The sequence below is a fragment of the Schistocerca americana genome, chromosome 11, assembly GCF_021461395.2.
Source record: "Schistocerca americana isolate TAMUIC-IGC-003095 chromosome 11, iqSchAmer2.1, whole genome shotgun sequence".
In the NCBI taxonomy this organism is placed as follows: Eukaryota; Metazoa; Arthropoda; class Insecta; order Orthoptera; family Acrididae; genus Schistocerca; species Schistocerca americana.
In genome coordinates this window covers 170,842,305-170,866,321 of record NC_060129.1, presented here as the reverse complement: position 1 = coordinate 170,866,321, position 24,017 = coordinate 170,842,305, and the positions used below count along the sequence as shown (strand labels likewise).

Genomic DNA, 24,017 nt, shown 5'->3' with positions numbered 1-24,017 from the left:
CCCACGCGCCATTCGTGGGCGGAAGAGGAACCTAAATTTTCCCTGTCTGTTCCGTTGTGCTGCGCCGACTACGATGGCCAGAACTTATTTTATGACGGCTGTTTTTTGCAGTAACCCTTATATATTTGCGCTGCTCACTTTCAACAGTTCCCAGTAAGTGGCTGTTGTCTGCGCTCTGATTCGTTGATGCAGAGGAGACTGACCGGTCGCCGTATTCGGTTTTACACTACCGGAGCACTGGTGCCACATTTAGTGGCTTTGTACTGAAGAAAGAGCAAGGAAAAAAATCCCTCGAAATCCCTTAGTTAAATATACGAATTCTTACAATCTAACCGCGCAAAATATCGTTATATGACGTCATCCCCGCACTCTGCAATTACTCTAGGTTCAAATACCAAGTTTAATTTCTGACGCTTCAAACTAAGCACAGTAAGAAACTAACTACAGTAAGGTCCGCACTGTGGATCACCACACAAAAACTGCCAAGAGTGGACGCCATCGTTTTCTTTAGTCCTGTCTGAAATATTTCGGTCGAGAAAAGTCACGTCAATAAATCTTTGCGTGAGTTTATAAAAAACTGCACCGTTCATCATGTAATGAATATATTTTTAAAGCACCTACATGAAAGAGGCTACAAAGATGGTAGTAATTCTCTTTTAGCCAATTTAGAGACTAACCGTCCATAGATATATTTTTCATGTTCTACGTCCATCTAGGTGGTAACTATTATTTGCATATTTTTATGTAAATAAGTAAAAAAGAGGAAATAATTTGTACACGCGGTAAGTATAAAGAAATACGCAATACTAATTTCTGTAGGAGAAAAAGAAAGAGAAACAGCTGTTTGAAACTCATAGATAAGGAGACAAAAATCCCTGACTTGCCGGTCGTCTTGTTTCCTTGGAGTTGGCAAAATTTACACGACAGAAGAAAGAAGGCATGAAGGTCGGGGACATATTTTGATAAACAGTAAGCAGAACGATATTTGCTATCAGCAGATTTGCCCAAGTATTACGCATTTTAATCGTCAATAAAAGAGAAGAAAATTCATTGTATCTGGTGTGCAACTCAAGAGACAAGCAAAGGTCCTGCAGTGCTTTAGAGAACGTTACTTCACCTACTGTGGCATTTCGTAACTTGTACTCCGAATTTTACGTACGGAAAGGAACGACGCTTCAGTGATACTGTAAGCGAACTAAGGGTAGGTAGGGCGTGAATTACAAGTTAATGAACAGCAACACTGACAGCTCACCATACACTAGGTATTTACGTGTTAAAACGCACTTGTGTATAAATTTCTCAGCATTATTTTGAAAGAAGAATAAAGCCACTGATGCAGTGGTTTCCGTACTTGGCTCTCCACATAACGAACTTCAACATCCAATTTTAGAATTCAAACACACTCGACGTATTAACGATACCTGCGTCTTTGTATACGTCAGTTACACGCGGAACTGCATCGTTTACATGTACGTACATAATTAACTTGTGTACCACAGAGGAGTAATATGGGTTCAGTAGAAGTAGGCATATACTCATCATTTACGTACATTATCTTTCATTGCTTACGGAAAAATTCGCGACTCTAAGGTACACAGTGTATGTACTGGGATTAAAGTCAGCACGTGAAGTGTAACCAAGCGTGTTCAGAAAGTACCAGATTCGGTGAATTAAATATTAGGCGGTGCAGTGATTAATTGTACGGGCACAGAAGTACTTTGATGGTTAACATTTCGCGGGTGTTCCTGGAGGCACATTACGTGTACGTTATTGAAATAATTCGTAAATGCAATGTTGTCAACCGGACTGACTAAGAATTTAAAGACTTCTTGGCCTTGTGTAAAATGAGCAAGGGGATCGAGATCATGAGTTGGGCTGCTCAGCACCGTACTGGTGCAGAAACTAAGGACGACGGGTAAAAGGCGAGACAGAGGGCTACCATGAACGATTCACTCGTTTCCAGAATTCGAATTTTTCCGCAGTATTAGATGTACGAATATGATTGCATGCCATTACGAATTCAGCGCCTTGCCAAAATGCCGACAAGGCAAGGGAAGACTTTTCGTGTGTTGTAACATGCGAGGTATTTGACCAAATGTGGCAGGTGCAAAAAACCGTGTAAGGGGTGGGGGGGCTGAACGAGATTTCTGTACGCAGTCCACACAAGTCAACAGCACGCAAAAGCCACGAACTCTGAACACCGCAGCAAAGTATGTGGAAGACAGTGCGTCGGCGGTTACACTCCAAACCGTACCGTCTGGATCCCTTACAACAATTAAAAGCGGACTGTTACGGCCGGCGCCTCCACATTTGCGCCACATTGCAGGGATCAATTGAGGATGGACATTTCGCCCCCACGCTGATTTCAGCGACAAAGCAACTAACACTTTACTGAAAAAGTTTATCTCCGCAATGTGAGAGTGTGCCGTACTGAAAAACCTCAGGTAATTTCGGCGCATGAAGGAGATTCGCCGAGGGTTAATGTATCCTGTGCTGTGTGACAGGCGAAGATGAATGGGCCGTTTTAATACTGAGAGACAACTGTGCCGGATACATCTTACCTCGATATGTTGCAGTTGTGGTTGTTTGGACTACTCATTCCTTCAGGGAGCATCGATGTTTGTTGCTACCTAAACGACGAAATTTCGCATCGCTGGATTGGCCGTAGGCGGTTAACGCAAGTAGTGATCAGCTTGTAAAAGCAGTTAACAATCGATGTTTGAAAATCTGAAGCTGGTCACGGGTTTGTGTAATTACTGTGTGTGTGTGTATCGTAATTGCGGTTGTCTCCTATATTTAAGTCATAATGTTTATAATTGTACTACAGCCCTGTTTCTCTTAATGTTTATTTTCGAAAATCTAGCGATTAAAATAGGGTTTCATTGCACTGTGGCTGACTCAAATGAACTTGAAATATTAGCAGAAGGCCACTCCATCACTGATTACACAAAGTGGAGGCCATACTGGATGTTACCGAGAACTCGCGCCACAGGTATGTATGCACGATGATCTTCAGAGCCATTTTGTATCTTTTTAGACCACTCGGCCAATGGGCTTGCGAAAATTTGAAAGGGCGCGAAACACAGCAACGTAACCGTGAGACGCAGTACAAAAAACAGACAGAAAAACACCGCGGGCGGGAGAGCGCGGTCTGTACTCGTCCGGAGAGTGGGGGCTGCCGCGGGGCGCCGTGCTGGCCGGCCGGCTGCACAGGTGTGGACCTGCCTCCACACTAGGGGCAAGCGGGCCCAGCACTGAACCTGCCGATTCCAACTGTGCGTCACCAAAACGGACATACAACACTCTTCGAAAGCTAACATGCGTGAAATACGTGCCACACAAAAATTGTTACTGTAGCATTCCACTTCTCTCGCTCCGCTGAGTGACAACCATACTGTAACCTGACAACCTGTACCAGAATTCTGGCCAAGTAACGGATCACTTTTCCACCACAACACTCTTTACAGAAAATAATATAGCAGCCACGCGTTCTGTTGTATCCGTGAGTGTGTGTGACGTCACGCAGCGCACCATTACGCCACGGGTCAATGTCGACGGCCGCTATCAGCAGCTGCGAGCTGCTCCAGTTTAGGCAGCCGCCTGTACTGGAAATACGGGTACTGGCAGAGCCTTGATGCCTTGAGAAAAGTGAAACACACGACGGAAGTCTGAGAAAACTGCAGATTTTTTTCACTGATTAACTACTGAATGGTTTATGACCACATGGGCCACCAAGGCGACAGCGAAATTTTCACGAACTTTTTTTTTTCTCCGTCTGAGACATTCAAGTACCGGGTGCTTGTAAGTAAAATGAAGCTACTGACCCAAGTCGACTGTGGTCTGTGAGTATGGCAAGGCAGCGTAACACTGTAGACATGCTAATGCGTTAACGCGAAACCAGTTGGCGCCGGAGGAAATCAATTCCAATACCAGGTGCGAATCTGTCACTGTGCAACACCTCGCGGAAGTCTCCGGTGCTCATACTGAACAAGTTCTGCAAGTGGCGGTTAATAATATCGACATTCTGCCTTTCTCACTTGTTTGTCCCTTCCTGTGCACGTTCCGTTCCCAATCCATTACATATGGGAACATTCCTTCCAGTGTAAATAGGTTCCGCAAGGGCGCATTAGCACACCAAGTTTCGCTGCCATACAGCAGTCACAGCCCACGATGGACCTCAGAGTGGCTCAACTTGAGACTACAAGCAGCCAGTGGTAGGGCACCGTTCCTCCTGCACGCAGGCTACCCTCAGCCACGTGTCAGGGCGACACGTCGCCGCCGTCTCCACGCTGAGTCACGTTTACTGCCGGCCCAAGTATCATGTGAGACACCACAATGTGAAATTTTATGCGGCTATCACATTTTACTGGTGGACAGAACACCCAATGAATTGAAAGCACCCGGAAACACTGTACACATTCCCAAGTCACGAGTGACCTTACTCCCTTATTATTGGATATCTATGTGTGACCTAAAGAGCTGATTCCACACAATCGCGATTAAATGGAGACCTTTTTAGGAAACACTTTTGGCTGCCGCTGCTGTTCATCCGTGAACGCCACAGTTTTCTACAATTCAGCAAATCTTATCTCGCTACACACGATACGCTTTGAACAGGTCTTTAATACGGCGTGCATCAATTGCGTTGTATATTTTGTGATAGGCGAGTATAAATACGAAAACCACCACACATAGTTCCATGTCACGAAAGTGAAGGGCATTTAGAGCACCGATTCCGGGTTGCTTTTTATACATAAAATTCGCGCAACTTTTATCAAATCATCGTGTCCCTCACGTGTGACGACAGTCACTTGTCCGTGACGTCACGCGTTCTTTGCTTGCAGTGGATGAGGGGAGCACACTGAACAGTCGTGTTGATCTACCTGTTTCCGGAGATAAAATTGTCAATTTTATGGTTTTGGTATTCAAATTTGCGTTTTACGACGATGTGCAGTCTAACTGACACATGGCATTTCTGAACTCTTCAAGACGGGTCGTCTTCAGTACTTTGTCACGCCGAAGTGTCTGTAAATGCGACGTCAGTGGCCACCGACGATTACGAAACTGTGACTTACCATCAATAACGGTTAAGGCTTCTGTAACAGTATCTGGCTAAACGAAATAATGTTTACTGTAGGTTTCTGTCAAACATAATTAGAAAATGCCCCCACAAATGTTATAATTTTGACGTGATTCAACCCTCTGACGGAAACTAACAACAAATCTACCTCGACTCTCGCAACTGTTGCACTGGAAATGGCACAAATTAAACCTAGATTCTGCCGCCGTTAGTGCCTGCACATAGAAATCTACACTGCACTTTAATCGTGTAATTTCAACGTGAAATGAAGAAGCTGGTAAGTGACGGCGTCAGAATCACCGACCTTCATCCTTCCCTCACATAATACATGACTGAAGCGCAGGCCGCACACAACACGGCGCGCCTCACAGGTCGCTGACGCGTTGCTTTGTCGACACACCGGGCTCTCTCATCATAATCAGACAAATAGTAACACGAGAACAGCCCAACAAAGCGATGCAGCGTTGTAGAGTGCTAAAAAAAATTTCATGAGCACATCACAAACGAGGAGACGTGACAGAGCGATAAAAAATACGAAATGTTTATTTCGTTAAGCACAAACATTACGATAAATTCTCAAGAATTCGCCAACTACTACGCAAATGGTTGCCTGTTTGTAATGAGGGTGTTGGGGAAAGCTACAGATTGCTCGTTGAGCATAACCTTAATTCCAGAAAATTGTGAAGATACTGAAATGAACGCGAGTGCTGCGTCTCATCGCCACAAGCGTGTCGGCGTCACGCCACGAGTTGTGATTCGCGAACGGATTTCAGGATCGGCAACGCCCACGCACGAAACAGCTTCTTACGTCTGATTACTTTGCGGACGAGTTTACGTGTGTAACATCTGACGTTAAGCATGTAAGCGAGATAAAAGTTTACAAACGGTTTGAAATTGTTCTTAATGTGTTTTCGAAAGCAAGTGCTCATTCTGAAATACTGGGTAAACACGGTCTGCTTAATTTGCGCTGCTTTTTAAATAAAAGCCCGTTTATCGCGCGTCTAAATTTTTGACACGTCATGTCTACTGAAGTGTGGGCCGTACGACGATGTAATTTTTGCAGATACGCTACGGGGTGTGGGGATACTGTCTGCAAACTGCGTCGCGAATAGCTAGGTACCGATAAACTACAACGATACGTCTGATGCCTAAGTTGACTCCATGAACAGCGACAACGTGGCCGGAGTAGGGGGGTAGCGGAAAAATCTCTCCAGTTTTGGTAGTCTTGCGTGCAGTTTCTTGGGAGTCGGTAACGGCCCTCATTCTGAAATACTGTCCGACTAACGTCCGCGTATTTCGGCGCCCTTAGTCACGTTACCTCGCGAGCAATGTAGCGGTCGTAATTTTTCAAAGTATGACAAAGTGTTAGACAAGAGCAGTAAGTGAGTTACGCGACAAAAACCACACAAAAGCGTGCAGAACATCCGCCGCTCCCATAAATTCCTGCCTCACCTTTCTGAGGTATTCCCGTGCAGACACAAGATACACAAGCTCTGTCTGGGCAGGCAGGACAACGTCGCACGCTGCTTCCCTCCAGGCTGCTGCGTCACAACTGGACCGCACAGACAGCCGGCTGCCCCCCCCCCCCCCCCAGCGCTGACGTCACGGAGCGCTGACGTCACGGGGCGGCGTTGCCAGCTGGCGCGGTAGGCGAGGGAACGGCTGCAGCAGGGCGTCTACGTCTGTGTCGGCACTGCCGGACCGCCTGCGTCCCACCCACGCCACAGTCTGTTATCTCGAGCCGCGCTATACAGCTGGCAACACACCCCCTTCGCCTGGCGCCCCAAAAACCGGATTTCGTCGACCGATTTCCCAGTACCGCTTTTGGTGAACGCAAAGATGGAACAAAGACGCTGCATTTTGGTCACGGGATGAGGAGAGGTGTCAACACAACATCTTCCGTCATCGTGCTGAGTGCCAATGACTTACGCGCGAGCTTCGCGATTCGTATCGATCATTTGCTACTCCAGAAATGACGGACGAGTGTGACAAGTTTTCGTTAAAGAACGTTACAGGGATATCAATGCTGAGGTCATCGGCGCCTGGGCTCACGTACTACTTACTCTAACTTAAAATAAGTTACACTCAGCACGACACACATTTACCCCTAACGTGTGGACCAACTGAAATCATTCTGTGATTTCGTTGATACTCGATACGGCAAAGTTCTAGGTAGTATTAAAACTAGATGGTTGTCATTGTTGCCAGGAGTTACAAAAGTTATTGATATGTATGAACCTTTGAAATCTTGTTTTCTATCTCAGAATACGTGTCCCACATTCCTGAAACGAATTTTCGAGAACCCACAGTCACTTCTTCGGCTTCATTTCACACAATGCCCATTGAAAATGTTTTTTAAATTCAGTCCAAAAGAGGGAAATAACCACGGTTTCAGCTTGCTTCAAGAAATAATACCATTTTAATTAACTTGGAAAAGGAAGGTACTTTCACTCAGTCAAAATACGAGCCTTTCACCAATTCTAAGACACTTTTGTGACTTGTTTGGAAAAGTAGAGTTCTCCACTCCAACCTCTGAAATCATTTCATTGGATAACACCAAAAAAAAATACTGTTTCTTGGGCTGAACTTTTAAATTTTCTCATAATTCTTAAGGCAGTAGACTCATGTGCAACATTTCAGACGAGATAGGATGCGTGAACAACATTGTATCCCAGAAACTTGAGGAATTGGAAAAAGCTAATTTGGAAACAGTTAAGTGACTGTGTGATACATTCCACACACTTAAAAGTACAGGTACTTCATGTAAAAATATAGACACGCTTGTGAGTTTTGCTCCTGCCGTACTATACACAAATATTGTTGTGGAAAGAATATTTTCCACTGTGAAGTCCCTTTGGAGGGTGGAATGTGTAGTGTTAGAACCACTTCATTCCCCACACGTGTTGTGTGTCTCATATTAGAGGCCAAAACCGAACATAAAATTCTTTGTCAAGTACAGAGTAGAGGTGTTCTTATTCGGTAACTGTACTGTCTAATTATTGGATTTATAGTGAATTCTTGCAACGGGCCTTTGTCCTCAAAAGTTGACTGTCTAAAGTATTTTGCTCTCTGTCCCAGTGTACTTAAAAGCAGAATAAGCAAGCATTCTTCAAAACTATATAATGTATGGATGGTCAGTGTCTGCATCAAGTAAATCCTACCCCATATTTAGCAGATTGGGTTCCGCATTTGGAGGCTGCATTCGAGAGACACGTACCATATGTCGAAGTTTAAGCACCATTTAATATTTTCGTGTGTTTTAATTCAGACGTAAACGTCGAGTGGCTCTTTACATACCACCTCACAGCACCACTCTGCTTCCTAGTCAAGATCCCTAAAATCATTCAGTTCTTATCCTCCCTTAATAGCGATTAATAAAATTGTAATGTGTTGTTTTGTGTATCCAGTATGAGGATATTTCATTCCTTAGCTCATACAACAGCCTGACAGGTGGTGGTTTTCTCTGCTCTTTTTCCAGTACTTGAACGAATTTCAGCCACAATCTAAGTTTGTGTGTCTGGTGCGTGCTCAATGAAACGAAAACGAAAATAACCTCTGTTTGCCTGGTGGCTGTTGGTATTTGAAGTCAGGAACAGGTTTCATTCGGAGAACAGGTAGCCTTCATAATGGCGAGACCCTTTTGCACAGGATTTCGGTCACCCCAGGGATCTTATGTTGATGCTGTGACATTGTTAGGGTGTACTAACACGTAAATTTTATTTTCTACAGATCTCTCACAAATACTTCATTGTGGTTGATCAGCGTTGTTGCTTGCTTTATGAAAGTGTCGTCTTTGTTGTCTGTTTTGAATTTTGTGTGAAATGTGTTTATGGTACTCCGGGAGCTTTTCGTCGTAATCCTTTTCATTGTGGAGTTTTTTAAATGTAATTAATGCTCGTGTGACGATTTTGCGCTGGGAATTGCCTGTGAAGCTCATTTTCATTCTACTAGGTTGCTTGTGATGAATGCTCTTGTTTAGCCAGTGTGATGAACTTAGCAAAAATTTAGCATGTTATTTAAGTGAATCTGTTTCAGATAATGTTTTTTTCTGTATAAGATTTTCATTTGCGTTATTCGAAAGTAATTACGTGTAGTCGCTCCAAAAGCAGTACGAGGAGAAAAGAAAAAAGGTGGTGAGTAGACGAAATGCCTAGAAAAGAGACTTCGAAGGTACAGAGAAGTGTAGGGACATATTCTCCCCACTTTTAGCGACGAAAATGTGCAAAATGAAACAGTAGGTTCCTCCGATGCGAGACAAATGAGTGAGCCAGACTTCAGTGGTGCAGCGGAGATGTTTAGATTTAAAAGATGTGCACAGCCTGTTCCACTCACAGCTGGCAGTGTTTCGGGTCGAGTGCACAATTTACTAAGTGTGAGTGCGGGCGAGGCTGAAGCAACGATAAGTGAACAGAGGGCAGCAGAGCATGTAGCTCTGAGCAGAACATGACTGGCCAATTTGGCCACGCTGATAAAAAGAATGAGCACACAGCGAAGAGTTAAAGGCAGACTGCAGACTTGCTGGCGTCAAAGGAGGAGCTAAACTGAGATTTAGTTGCCGAATATGGCACCTCAATGACTACAGTAGAATCACTGAGCTCAGAAATTGATGATGATACGGAAGAAACGTTCAGAACTTAGCAATCAAAATGAAGGACGACACAGCGCAATTTGAAGAAGCTAAGGTCATCGGTCTCTAGACTTACACACTACTTAAACTAATGTAAACTAACTTATGCAAAGAACAACACACCCACACACCCGAGCCCGTGGGGGGACTCGAACCTCCGGCGGGAGGGGCCGCGCAATCCGTGACACGGCGCCTCAAACCTCGCGGCACTTGGAGAGGTAGGAAACCGGTTGAGTGGGATAGAAGGCGAACAGAAAAGAGTGAGCGGGAAAGGCTGGTTGCCAGGTGGCTAGAACAGGAGCATGGGGGATGTGACTGATGGTGATCATAGGGAATTCTTTAATCTACTAAAACAAATGCCGATGTTCACTGGCAACATACAGGGTGGCGCACGAAATGTGTTACCATTTTGTTTTTGAATATGAACTTTACTGTCAATACGATCTGAAAGGAACATATACTATAATCAAGAGTCGTCCATGGAGATTTGTTCTAACTCGGCGCATACTCAATATGCCCACCATTTCGTTTCCGACCTTCCTTCAAACGAATACTGAAGTTAGTGATTACCCTACGGCACATGTCTTCCGTAATTTCACTGCAAGCTTGAAGAATAAGTCTTCTGAGCCCCATTAAATCAAGTGGACGTTTCGGGGAAATTTTTTCCTTTAGGAACCCCCAAAGAAGAGAGTCACATGGATTAAGGTCTGAACTATTGGAGTTTTTACACGAGCATTTCGACGTGCGGATCATTTCACTCAGGTTTCCAGCTCGCTTCAATCACGGACAAAATTGGCCCCCCAATGGCAGACATATTGAGCATGTGCTCATTTAGAACAAATCTCCATGGACGGCTCCTCATTGTAGTATATGTTCCTTTCCGATTGTATTGACAATAAAGTTTATATTCAAAAACAAAATGGTAACACATTTCGTGCGCCATCCTGTATGTAAGCCAAGTACGGACATTATCGAGACACTTGGGAGCGAATAAACAGCAGGAGTTTTGGAACTGGAAAGTACAGGTAAGGAAACGCTCGATGTTGCAAATACAGTACATGCACAGAACCCTTAGGCAAATCATAACAAATACCTACAGGCAGTCCACTTAAACTGGAATCTTTAACATTTTACAGGAATCCACAGTACTTGCGAGCTGAAATGAGAAACAACATTAGGTAATTTTGAAAGAGAAAATGGGAGCTCAACTTGGAATCGACCGAAGTACACGTAGGAACAACTGTGGATGAATAGGCCAGGTCGAGAAAGTGCAGAAGAAATCTACAGCAGAATTCCTGTGCCTGTGATGAAACGAAAATTAAGATACACTGCGATGAAAAAAGAAAATGACAACGAGAATTGCCCGAAACTACGGAAGACGCTGTGATAATTCGATGCTAAACAGCATCTTCTACATTTGCATCTACATCTACATGCTCTCCAAACGACCGTGGCAGAGAGTGCGTCCCACAGTACCAGTTGTCAGGGTTTGTTCCTGTTCCATTCACGTATGGAGCGCGGGAAGAATGACTGAATGCGTTTGTACGCTTAGTACTTATTGTAATCTTATCCTCACGATCCCTATGTGAGCGGTACGTAGAGGGTTGTAAGTATATTCCTAGCATCACCACCATCTAAAGCCGGTTCTTGAAACTTTGTTAATAGACTTCCTCGGGATAGTCTGGGTGTGTCTTTAAAGAGTCTGGAAGTTCAGTTCCTTGCGTACTTCCGTTACACTCCTACGCGTCAAACAAATCCATGACAATTCGTGCTGCCCTTCTCTGTATATGTTCAGTATCCCTTGTTAGTCGTATTTGGTACTGGTCCCACACACTTGAGCAATACTCTAGAACCGATGGTACGAGTGATTTGTAAGCAAAGTCCTTTGTAGGCTGACTGCTCTCCACCAGTATTCTACCAGTAAACTGAAGTCTGTCACCTGCTTTACCTATAAATTCCATTTCACACCAGGTACTTTTTATGTGTCGGCCGATTCCAACAGTGACTCCATGATATAGTCTTGGCATACTATTTTTAATTTTCTGGAGGCACAGTTTTACATTTATGAACATTTAAATCAAGTTGCCGTCTTTCAACCGCTTTGAAATCTTATCAAGATCTGAGTGAATATGCTGCTTCTTTCAGACAATACATCATAGATAACAGGATCATCTGAAAAAACTATGAGGTTAGTATTAATATTTCGTCTTCCGCAGACATAGCGATGTGGTGTGATCTTGCAGCTGTGTTAAGGGCAACCTACAGTTCTCAGGAGTTTCTGAAAACGTGACGTCATTCTGACGCCAGAAGTTTTGCATTCATGTGGACCAGGCTGTGGATAAGTGAGGGATTAAAACGTTGGCAAGAATTAGCTCTGAGACATACTGAAAAAGTTGTGCCAACTGCTTTTGCTAATACGCCTTCGTTAACATCAAAAGTGAGACCACTTACTGACTTACAAGCAAAAAGAATCTTAAGCCAGCCAGCACAGAATCCAATAACCCGCTCATTAACGTTTCTCAAGAAAAGTTACTTTTTTTAAAAAAATCTGAAAACTGACGTGTAGAGTTGGAGTCAGAAAAAAAGGGGCGGGGGGGCAGCCATTCTAACTAGTGAGGTAAACCATCAGCTCACTCACCTTGCGTCCAGTAAGTAAAGCCGTTTCGAAACAACACAGCTAGCATCTCTCGAAAACACGTCACTATCTGTAGCATTTGGTATAATAAAATGAAGAAAAGCGTAATGTAAGTGGTTCAAGAGGTACTTTAATGGGAGATTTTTGTCTGGGAAAGAAGTGGCCTAGAAAAACTAGCCCGTAAATTGTCTTTTGTACACTTCACATATGGCTACATTTTATGTATAGCTGAGACTACGCCACCTTTTTATTCTGTTGCAAATGTGTCAGTCAGTTCTATGCTTTTTATTTTGAATGGCAATTTGCTTTGCCAGATGATAAACGTGTGAATATTTATTAGCATTTGCGAGTTTCACACTTAATACGTAGATTTGTAAATTGACAATGACAACCCAGAACTGATACGCACACCTCCAGAGAAAGGGAACTACTATATGTACACAATATCGAATATTTAAGAACTAACTGCAATTAACGTAATAAAGAAGTCCCAGAACCTTTACAAACGTGAAGGTGAGATGGTAGGACGCGAAGTCACCTCCATAGCTACCCTCTGCTCTGTAACTCAACGCTTACAACCGCTGCCTCACAATCAACCGCTGGAAGATCAGCCCCCGCACCGTAAACTGAATGTAATGAAGGATTTAGCAGCCGATACTTCCTTACATGACGTCTGATTATAAAACATCCGAAAGAAAGTGACGTGTTTTTACAAAGCTTCCATGTACCGTTGCCTTGAAACTGTGCTGTTTCATAATACGGAATTTAGGGCCTCATATCCAGTAGCAGCAATGACAAATGATTACTTTTTTTGATGCATAAACAATTATAACGGTCACGTGCAAATGTCGTCAACTCACGGGGTAACAGTGTGATAAGTTTCTTTTTTTTTTTAACCAGTCTTGACGGCCCACATGAAGTCTGGTCTTCCGCCATTTCCTTTTTTTTGTCTTGACAGGAACACAGCCGACCAAGCGAGCAGAACCGTTGTTCCAGCTCCAAGTACTGGAGACACTGTCCAATGCTCTTACTGCATGCCTGGACTGCACAGTTGCGAAGGACGTCTCCGTTTCGCAATACCTATGTACCCTAAAATGTATCACAGAGTTTCGTGGTGTGCAAATGTCCACATTTCCTCCTCCTCCTCCTCTGTCGTGACGTGCTGTTCTGCAGTTCGCCATCGTTAGGCAGTGGCGCGTCACAAAGCTTCGCGCATTAGTTGCAGTACGTTTGACAGCGTAGTGTCTTGTTATTCCTCGCGACAAATCCCTTAACTCTGCTCCATATCAATTCTGTCGGGTTCAGACTGCAGTGTTACGACCACAACTCTAAAAATAATCCATTTGTACAGCGTGCTCGACGCCATCAAAATTGTCTTCCATCTTTCTGCGACATTTATCACTCTGGCTCATGTGATACCACATCTGTCCTACAAAACAATGGGCATATTCAAACAGTACTTTTTAATTTTTCTCCAAAAAATTTAATCACGTAATGTTTTATCTTCAACCATCTTTTGCAATCTTTTATAATATATCTGTAATTAAGAATGTATACTTGCAATGATCACCAGAAATTTTCGCTTGATACGTAATTGTAAACTACGGGATGTGCATTTTTCTTAAAATTGGTGATGCACAAGTTAATTGCCATATATGGCTCAAAACCATATCAACCAAAACCACTAAAAATAAACGCAAAATATATCTATTTAAAACAGCAGATAAAAATTCGCTTGATGCCTTCCTAAGAGAGAGTCTCCATTCCTCCCAAGCTAATTATGTAAGTGTAGACCAGATATGGCTCAAATTCAAAGATACAGTATCGACAGCAATAGATTCATACCATCTAAGTTAATAAGAGACGGGACTGATCCATCACGGTACGCAAAACACATCAGAACACTGTTGCAGAAACAACGAAAAAAGCATGCCAAATTCAGAAGAACGCAAAATCCCCAAAAACTGGCCAAGTTTCACGGAAGCTCGAAATTTAGTGCGGACGTCTATGCGAGATGCTTTTAGTAGTTTCCACAATGAAATATTGTCTCAAAGTATGGTAGAAAACCCAAAGAGATTCTGGTCGTATGTAAAGTACAGCAGTGGCAAAAAACAGTGAACACCGTCACTGCGCGATAGCGATGGAGAAGTTACCGACGACGGTGCCACTGAAAAACCACAGCAGCTGTCAGCATGAGTGGCATAAAAGTAGGTATCTTAGGTGTTGCGACACAACTCGAATCTCTTAAGAAAGGCAATTCTTCCGGTCCAGATGGTATACCAATCACGTTCCTTTCAGAGTATGCAGATACAATACCGCCTTTCTTAGCAGTCGTATACAACCGCTCACTTGACGAAAGGTCTGTTCCTAAAGACTGGAAAGTAGCACAGGTCACACCAATACTCAATAAAGGAAATAGGAGTAATCCATTTAATTACAGACCCATATCACTGACCTCAATCTGCAGGAGGATTCTGGAGCACATACTGTACTTAAACATTATAAATCACTTTGAAGAAAATGACTTATTGATACATAACCAACACGGCTTCAGAAAATATCGTTCTTGTGCAACACAGCTGGCTCTTTATCCCGATGAAGTAATGAATGCTGTCGACAAGGGATCTCAGATCGATTCCATATTCCTAGATTTCCAGAAGGCTTTTGATACCGTTCCTCACAAGCGAGTATTAATGAAATTGCGTGCATACGGAGTATCGTCTCAGTTGTGTGATTGGATTCGTGATTTCCTCTCCGAGAGAGGTCACAGTACGTGGCGATAGACGGTAAATCATCGAGTAGAACAGAAGTGATATCAGGCGTTCCGCAAGGTAGTGTCATAGGCCCTCTGCTGTTCCTGATTTACCTACATGATCTAGGTGAGAATCTGAGCAGCCCCCTTAGATTGTTTGCAGATGACGCTGTAATTTACAGTCTAGTGAAGTCAGACGATCAACTCCAACTACAAAATGACCTAGAGAGAATTTCTGTATGGTGCGAAAAGTGGCAATTGGCACTAAGCAAAAGAAAAGTGGGAGGTCATCCACATGGGTACTAAACGAAATCCGAGTAATTTTGGGTATACGATAAATCGCACAAATCTTAGGGCTGTTAATTCGACTAAATACCTAGGAATTACAATTACGAGCAACTTAAATTGGAAAGATCACATAGATAATATTGTGGGGAAGGCGAAACAAAAGACTGCGCTTTGTTGGCAGATCACTAAAGAGACAGCCTACATCACACTTGTCCATCCTCTGCTGGAATATTGCTGCGCGGTAGGGGATCCTTACCAGGTAAGATTGACGGAGGACATCGAAGAAGTTCAAGGAAGGGCAGCTCATTTCGTGTTATCGCGAAATAGGGGTGAGAGTGTAACTGATATGATACGCGAGTTGGGCTGAGAGTTACTGAATCAAAGGCAGCCTTGATTGAGGAGAGATCTGTTTACGAAATTTCAATCTCCAACTTTCTCTCCCGAATGTGTAAATATCTTGTCGACACCCAACTACGTAGGAAGAAATGATCATGATAGTAAAATAAGAGAAATCAGAGCTCGAACGGAAAGATATAGGTGTTCCTTTCTTCTTTTGCTTTCTCTCATTCGAGAGTGGAATGGTAGAGTAGTAGTATGAAAATGGTTGGATGAACCCTCCCTCTGCCATGCACTTAAGTGTGAATTGCAGAGTAACCATATAGATGTATATGTGGATGTGATGAGTTTCATATTTAAATGCTTTAGGTATTCAAACCAAACAAAGAAAATTACGCACCACGTGGAGCGCAGAACCGCCGCCCGCCGGCACACACGATGGTCAGTCTACGACCGTGTCTATCACGCCACGCATGTAGTTAACACCTCCCTTATTTCTGATACATAGTCCTACTCTAAAAATTCAAAAGCTGATTTTTGTCTGTAACCTTGTGAAGAACATTAACTACTTGTTTCTCGCCATTAACTGTGTTCCACGCGCCTCTTTCACTACGAAGCAGGAAGCAGTGTCGTCCATTTTCGCGGTACGTATGAACAGCGAGACAATCAGAGCACAAGTAGTGGTTACAGAGACACTGTGACTGTACACAATTTTTAAGATAAAAGTTACGTAGGTAAAGTACGATTATGATAGACGTTGATGGCTGTTAATACGTCAGAATCTCTGAAAGGTTCTTCCACACTGACATAGTAATAAGCTATCGAACACTTAAGTTGGACCTACTTCCATGGGCGGAGCACCACCAGTGGTAAGAGAGCTACGGCTGCTGACCAGTCACCGCGCTTGCGTTTGTTTACATCTGGTTTGCTCTTATGATGAAGTACACTCTTTGACATAAAACTTGACCGGCGGCCGGCCGCTTCAGAGGCTAAGTCCGCGCCGATCGCGACATGGGACAAAAAAACTGGCCAACTCGCTAATTCTCTTAAGTCCGGTTATCTGCACAATCTGGCAACACTGTAGACTGCGGCACTTCCTGGAGGAAAACTTGTCCCATGATAGAGAAACTCTAGTCTGATTACGCCTGTGGTCTAGCGGTAGCGTGCGTTGTTTCTGTTCATAATGTCAGTGGAACAAGAGCAGCTGGCATAAAACATTTTTATAGCCTCTTCTGTCTGAATGCTGAAGACGTGAATGTAATGGTAGCGCAGATTCAATCTATTTCGCTTTGTGACACACCGATATCAAAATTTTATTCAGTAACGATTTTGCGGCAGATTTCCTGCAGACTGTCCTCCTCTGGACGCCGTATGCGGCAAAGCTCCGGGATCCATTTGCTGGCTACTGGCAGCGGCCGTGGCGACAGCAGCGGCGCTGCACTCCCCCGTTCTTTATCGAAAGCGCCTGCTACCGCTCATCGCTTTTGATGATTTAAAACGCTTTATTATTAAATGTTGCTCCACAGAAAATTTCTACAATTTCCATTCACGCTCAAAAGCAACGGAGACAGACGCCCTGATTAGTAGGCGGGTATTATATTACATTAATCGGCAAGAGCCGAGTATGGCCCGAAATTAATTTTATAGACTGGGACGAAATTAAACCACCTCACTACATTCGATGAATTTATAAATGCTTCATACCTCGTTTCTTTTCCTTTCAAACTCAATTATTTGTGCAACTTTTGGTCAATGTTTGGATGTTTTCGTCAAGCCAGAGTGAGCGTCTGTGGTGTAAAGTGTATTACAGTTCTTGTTTCATTCCTTATGGTAAGTCTATGCGATAAACTGTGTGAATACCTTGCAATGCATGCTCTGTAGCAGTGCAGGAACACGGCACATTTGGAGTTCCATGTATGGGTTCATGAAGTATTTATTGTTGATCGGAAGTGATAGTTAAGGTCATCAGATTTAAACCAGAAAAATTTGTCTTTTTGAAGGTTTCAGAGAACGGAAAGGAATTGCTAACGCCGGTGTTAGAAAACGTCTACAGTTAAATGCTATTGCAAAAATTTAGAAGAAGGGAACTACATTAATGAACATGTGCACTTCATAAACAACCTTCTGACATGTTAGACCTATATGACGAACAAAGCTCAAATTTATATCGTTGACAGTCGGTTTGAATCTTTTCAGGGTCTATTTTACAGTGAAGCACCTTGGAATTCGCAAAGCAGAAATCCATGATATTAACTTAATTTACTAAGTCGAAATCGGACGAAGATTGATGTTTAAAGGCATTCTTCAGATTTCGCATAAGAAATTTTTACTAGCAGTTTGCAACTCCATTAATTAAAATGGAAAATAAAAGGTTGTACTCAGCGGCTTCTACCGTGATTCGAACTGCTATGTCTTATAGTACAAGCACTGCAACGCACAAGGGAATCTCTGAGCTAACGACACACTGGCGGCCAGAGGCGGAATATAGTCACTGCGATGTTGCCTGAGCCTCAAAACGCAACCTTAAACACACGAACACAGGAGGTGGAGATTACTGTTTTAACGTCCCGTCGACAACGATGTCATTAGAGACGGAGCACAAGCTCGGATTAGAGAAGGATGGGGAAGGAAATCGGCCGTGCCCTTCCTAAGGAACCATCCCGGCATTTGCCTGAAGCGATTTAGGGAAATCATTGAAAACCTAAATCAGGATGGCCGGGCGCGGGATTGCACCGTCGTCCTCCCGAAAGCACACACAAACAGGTGTTACTTATGTGAAGAACGCCATTCTTGGAGTCCAGAAATTAAATATACTTTCTAATTGTCATCTTGCAGTGGATTATATCGTACGAGTCTTCGATGTGGAAAACGAATGTCAAGTGAATTTAGCGAGGTAACGCCGACCTACACCCGGGAGTAAATGCACTATCAGAGTGTTGACAAATACTTGCTACGACGCTGCCATTTCTAGGCTCTCTGACGAGGCAGCTCTTCAGCGAAATGCTTGCCGTGATTCTCCGATACGGTTCTTCAGAGTGGAGACGCGCGCGCACGTTTGGTTTTTATGCGGCGTTCTCCCCTGATGGTTTCTGACGTCGCCTTCTGGGCTATGTATACATATGAGACATTCAATTATCATTAATCCAGAATGATACAAGTTTCAGCTTCCGGTGTGGAAGAAGGCTGTTGACGCCGACATTATATCATTTCAACGTAGGGAAAGCAAAACGGATCATTCAATGTTTCTCATTCAACATAAAGCATGTGAGATAATTTTCCGTAACGTTCATAATCATCTAAAAATACAAACGAAGTAAAAATACACCGGAAGCTTATTCGAATTGAATATAACGCTTTGCACCTCGATGTCGAATTTGTCCACTTGCAATCTTTTGCAGCATACACATAGAATGTCATGATTACCACGAGAATGAAGATGTATGTTGGTAAGGATGGAAGCAAGAAGAGACGCAGTCAACAAATATTCTATTCCTCATGGCATTCATTTCATTTGACACGTAAGAAGAGGTAAAGCGGGAATTTACTTTCGTTAACACGAAAGATATGCCGCACATATTGATAACGAGGAAGTCTGCGTCTTCATACGTTTCCTCCTTGAAATCTGTATGCTCTATTATATACTAAGTAGCCCGATCATTGTTTCAGTAATGTTACCCTCTTGTTTGACCCCGTAACGATGAACAGATTCCAAATGCATGTCTCCCTTCCTGGGTTTTTTTGTGTTTTATTGCTTGGAATTCCTGAAGCAGACCACTGTGCCTTCCCCCCTCGTGGGTTAGGTCTCAAAACTAAACCGCTTTGTATCCAATGGCATAATTTATTCAGACAGCATCAGCATAAGACCATCAAACAAAGCCTTCCATTTACAGTTGCAGCACTCTAACCAGCACTGACCAAAGTGTAATCCACGGTCATGGTCCTAAATTACCAGCTGTCTGCTACTGTGGCAAAGTCCGTACTACACTGTCGATTCCGCAGCACCATTTTATCTGGTAACACTGTGTAGTTGCACAGTTGTGCTACCAGGTCTGTCCTCACACTGTCAACTTTATGTATCTCACTTCTCCTGTAGCGTAGATCACGAGGAGCCGAAGTAAATGAGTGTATTCTGCATGACGTAACATTCAGTATTCCCTTCTTTCATAGCCACTCTTCATGTGCATCGATACCAAATAGGAATGCGAAAACTCTTGCGAGTGAGAGAATGGCAATAACAATCGTAACAAGAACAAGCAAATAATGAATGATGTTTATTCCAACGCAGAACGAGAATGGCTTTAAATATAAAAATCTGTATCTATATCTATATCCATATCTATTGATCTTTGAGTTGGCACAATGCAAATATATTCTTAGCATTTAGTTACTGAATTTAGTTCTGGATGTTTGCAGAGAAAAGGAAAAGTCGGTACTTCTCGCTAGTGTAATATAATGTGAACCAGCAACTACCCTTTCCTTAGAACACGACTCAAGCAGGTCCTCAAGTAGGTAGCAAGGCACTGCTGCATTCTGTTCCCTGACATTGCTCTGATGACGGTTAATGCAGATAGTTCCGATTATGAAATACAAAACGTATTGCAGGTTAGTTCCTAGGATAGTAACATTAAATCTGCGTTGTAGACGGCTCATGAACGTGACGACTATCCACATTACTCATCAATATAAAAAGACAATATTTAGGGAATTTAGCAGGATTACTCAAAATGAATTCTGAAATTGGGTGACTGACTGCACAGGTGCTAAACGTCGTCAAGAGTATACGATGTCCTAATCGCATTAGGAATATGAAGATCGTCTTCGACAGCTCGCAACTTTCACATTGCTATCGCCACCCTACTCCAGACAGCCCTCGGTGGAGTTGCACGACGTTGCCGATGTTATGGAAGGCCTTCAAACGACAACAGACCACATATTGAAAAATACAAGCGAATTCTCTTGCAGCGTAAGCTTATTGTAACTAATCTAAAAATTATTGGAGAGGAACATTGTCCTATTCAAAAAAAGTAAAATGTTACACACTGTTGACGTCAAACGGACATTATCTATGTCCTGTCTTGTGTCCTACTCATCTATAATATCAAGTGTACTATGAAAATGATTATATATAATGGATGATAGGGTAATGCATTGATACCAGATGGTGGGGGCCGGCCGGTGTGGCCGTGCGGTTCTAGGCGCTTCAGTCTGGAACCGCGTGACCGCTATGGTCGCAGGTTCGAATCCTGCCTCGGGCATGGATGTGAGTGATGTCCTTAGGTTAGTTAGGTTTAAGTAGTTCTAAGTTCTAGGGGACTGATGACCTTATAAGTTAAGTCCCATAGTGCTCAGAGCCTTTTGAACCATTTGAACTATTTAACACAAAATGACATTAAAAATTAAAGTTATTCACGAGCAGCTAGTTGAGAATATGTATGAACATTAAATGACACGACGAACTGAAATATGACGAAGAGTTCAGCGCTCACTGGGAATAGAGCCCCACACATATCGTTGTTGACTACACACAAAGAGACGTCAGCTACCGAATTTTTCTCCACCAGCTGCTCAGAATAGCATCTTGAACTTACAGTCATCTCGCAAATAGTTCTGTGTCTCACTGGGAGTTAAAAACGTCAGATATCGTTAGTGTTGACAACGAATGAAAATACATTAAAAATCAAAATTATTATCCACCAGCAGATAGGTGTTCTCATGATAGAGCTTGATAATACATAATTAAATCTTTAGTGCCGGGCCAGGATTCGATCCCATTCACGCGTAATATGTGAAGGTATTGAGGAATCTGCAGTTTTGGACAAACAACAAATTGTAGCCGAGCTGTATTGCCACGAAGGGATCAAATTCCGCGTTAAGGGCGGTCTGAGTTGCATTCCCAGTTTAGAACCAATTTTATCGACATACAGAAGCTCAAATAAAAGATGGAATAAGTGTCCTGTGACCATACATAGCGTTTGTGTCGTCACTTGAAATAAATAACTAGTATAAGAAAGGTTACTGGTGATAGAGTTTCTACATGTCGCCACTCCAGACTTTATTGTGGTTCAAGCTACCGCCTACTTGGTAAAGAAGGAATATCATCTTTAATGTGAATTTTCAGACCACGCAGCCATTATATCTCCTCACTTGGTGTAGCCAGGAGAGAATGGAATCTGTCTCTCCCTATCTAAAATCATTGACGGAAGTGGGAATCGAACCCAGACCATAGGTATAACAACCTACCATCCGTCCAACAGACCACGAAATCCTCTTCTCTGCGAGTCATTTTTCTATCTTAACGCAGTTGCGCCACACTGGATGAGAATTCTGACACACAGGCTCCCTGTAGTAATTTGCAGCATGTTCAGTAAATTCATTTACTTGGTTGACCGAATCACTATGAACTAGCTGCCTCGGCTACCCAGTGCATACATTCGACTATTTTGTAATCACAGAAATAAAATCACGTAACTGCCACCTACACACAACTGCCAACAGTGTAGGATGCAGAAGTTTAAATAGGAAGTGTTCCTTTCCACTTGAGCTATTCTATTGCGCTATCTGTTACTAGAAAACGTCGTTCAGTCCAAAAGAAAAGCTGTAACTGTTTGTCTCTCAGAAGTCAAGACCTGGCCATATGCATAATCTCACAGTGCTGTGGAATCCAAAAGTTCTGGAGGAATAGTTACCGAGCTCTGGAGCTGCTGTAGCTACGTGTCAGCTTGTAGCATAGATAAGATGTCGCGAGTTCGAATACATTCAGTGCTACATTTTTTAAAACGCAATTCTGCTCTCTGCTGAAGGTATCAATCTAATGGAACTTTGAACATAATTCCCTTCACTTCTCAACCCAAAGTAGTCGCATGTGGAAAAAGGGCTAACTACTGTGACATTTTGTTCTATTCAGGTTTAATAGACAGCAGGCAGCAGATGCATCTCGAAGATGTGCAGGGAGAGCGCATCGTGCCATAATATGTCAGAAAAGTATTTTCTATATTAGCCGTCGTGTGGTAGTGATATTTTATTCTTCTTCAAACTTTGTTTGACAGCTTTAACTCAGAACAAGTTTTCTACATGCATGTAATCAATAAACTGCATGTGCATTGTCAGACTGTCATAGGTAACATCTGAGAATTCGCATATATCGTTGATGATTAATTTCTCTCTCATGTTTACTATTGTTTTAACAACACTAAAGGAAACCTTACGAAAATTGTGCACTGTATTATAAGAAATGAAATAAAACTAACCATGGTAACCTTACGACGAAAGTATCTGTAAACAAGCATGCCTCTATCGACACGAATTAGTAAAATACTACTCACTTAGATTTTGATTGGGTCTGTGCTTAATTGGTATGCTGTGTCATACTCAAGAGGTATGCAGATGTGGCATTTCATAAATATAGTTACGTATTCCTAGAAACCCAAAATTCGCTTGTCAGCAGCGGAAAGAGGCCTTACCTGTTGTGCAGCATTGTAAGTTTTTCAACATTGCACTATGAGCTGAAAGCATTTTCTTGCGATTTCCTTATTGATGTTTGATCTGACTGCTTGTAGCTCTTTCACAGAAGGGATAAAAACGTTACAGTCAGTGAGACTGGAACTGCGAACCGTATCAGACGCTTTTTCACAGCTCAGCACGTTACCACAGAGCTGGCGAGGAGGTATGGGTCTTAGCTTCCTATTAGGAGGGCAATAGTAACTAGAACTCGTAAACCGCTATTTGAATGTCGAGATTAGTTGCGGTTTCCACCTGCAACGACTTTCCTGGGCTGGAAACCGTAAATTTTCAATCTTTTGTTACCCTGCAAGCGATAATAACTCGGATTATTCAATGGAAATGACAGGTAAAATCAAGTGAACTTTGAGGCTTAATTCCGTGCACACCAGGAAGTAACTCGTCGATCAGAGTTGCCAAACATACGTTGCCTTGTTGCCAAATCTCAGTTACAGTACTAGCAGGAAGAAGACGAACCCATGTGATCCTATAGCGGTCTGGGAAGTGACCATAGCTAGTGTCTCCAAGTCACGGCTGCTACGGCCTGGAATACGTAATGCGTCTGATTCGCTTTCTGTAACTAGGTTTAGGGACTGGAGCGTAGTTACTAATAATACTCAGAACTGACTGCAAACTGAGCATCATAAATCAGTAACTCTCATTGTTGTTTTTATATTTCCTTCGTAAGTGTACTCAAAACTAAGAAAGTCATTCACAGGCGTTTTCGTGCCTCGCCGATAGTCGAGCACAACATACAAATAAAAATAAAAAAGAATGTGTGTGTGTGTGTGTGTGTGTGTGT

At 42.9% G+C, this 24,017-nt stretch overlaps 1 protein-coding gene across 2 annotated transcripts in view; it reads right to left on the bottom strand.

Annotated features, from left to right (window-relative positions):
• The window catches only part of LOC124553664 (neurogenic locus notch homolog protein 4-like), a 114,016-nt gene that overhangs the window by 78,807 nt on the left and 11,192 nt on the right, over window positions 1–24,017 (bottom strand). The window contains exon 1 of one of the 2 annotated variants that reach the window (XM_047127545.1): window positions 6,533–6,664. The exons of the other annotated variant lie outside the window; for it this stretch is intronic. The gene's annotated coding sequence lies outside the window, so the exon portion shown is untranslated. Of the gene's footprint in view, window positions 1–6,532; window positions 6,665–24,017 lie in introns of those variants that run through there. 2 annotated transcript variants of the gene reach the window in all.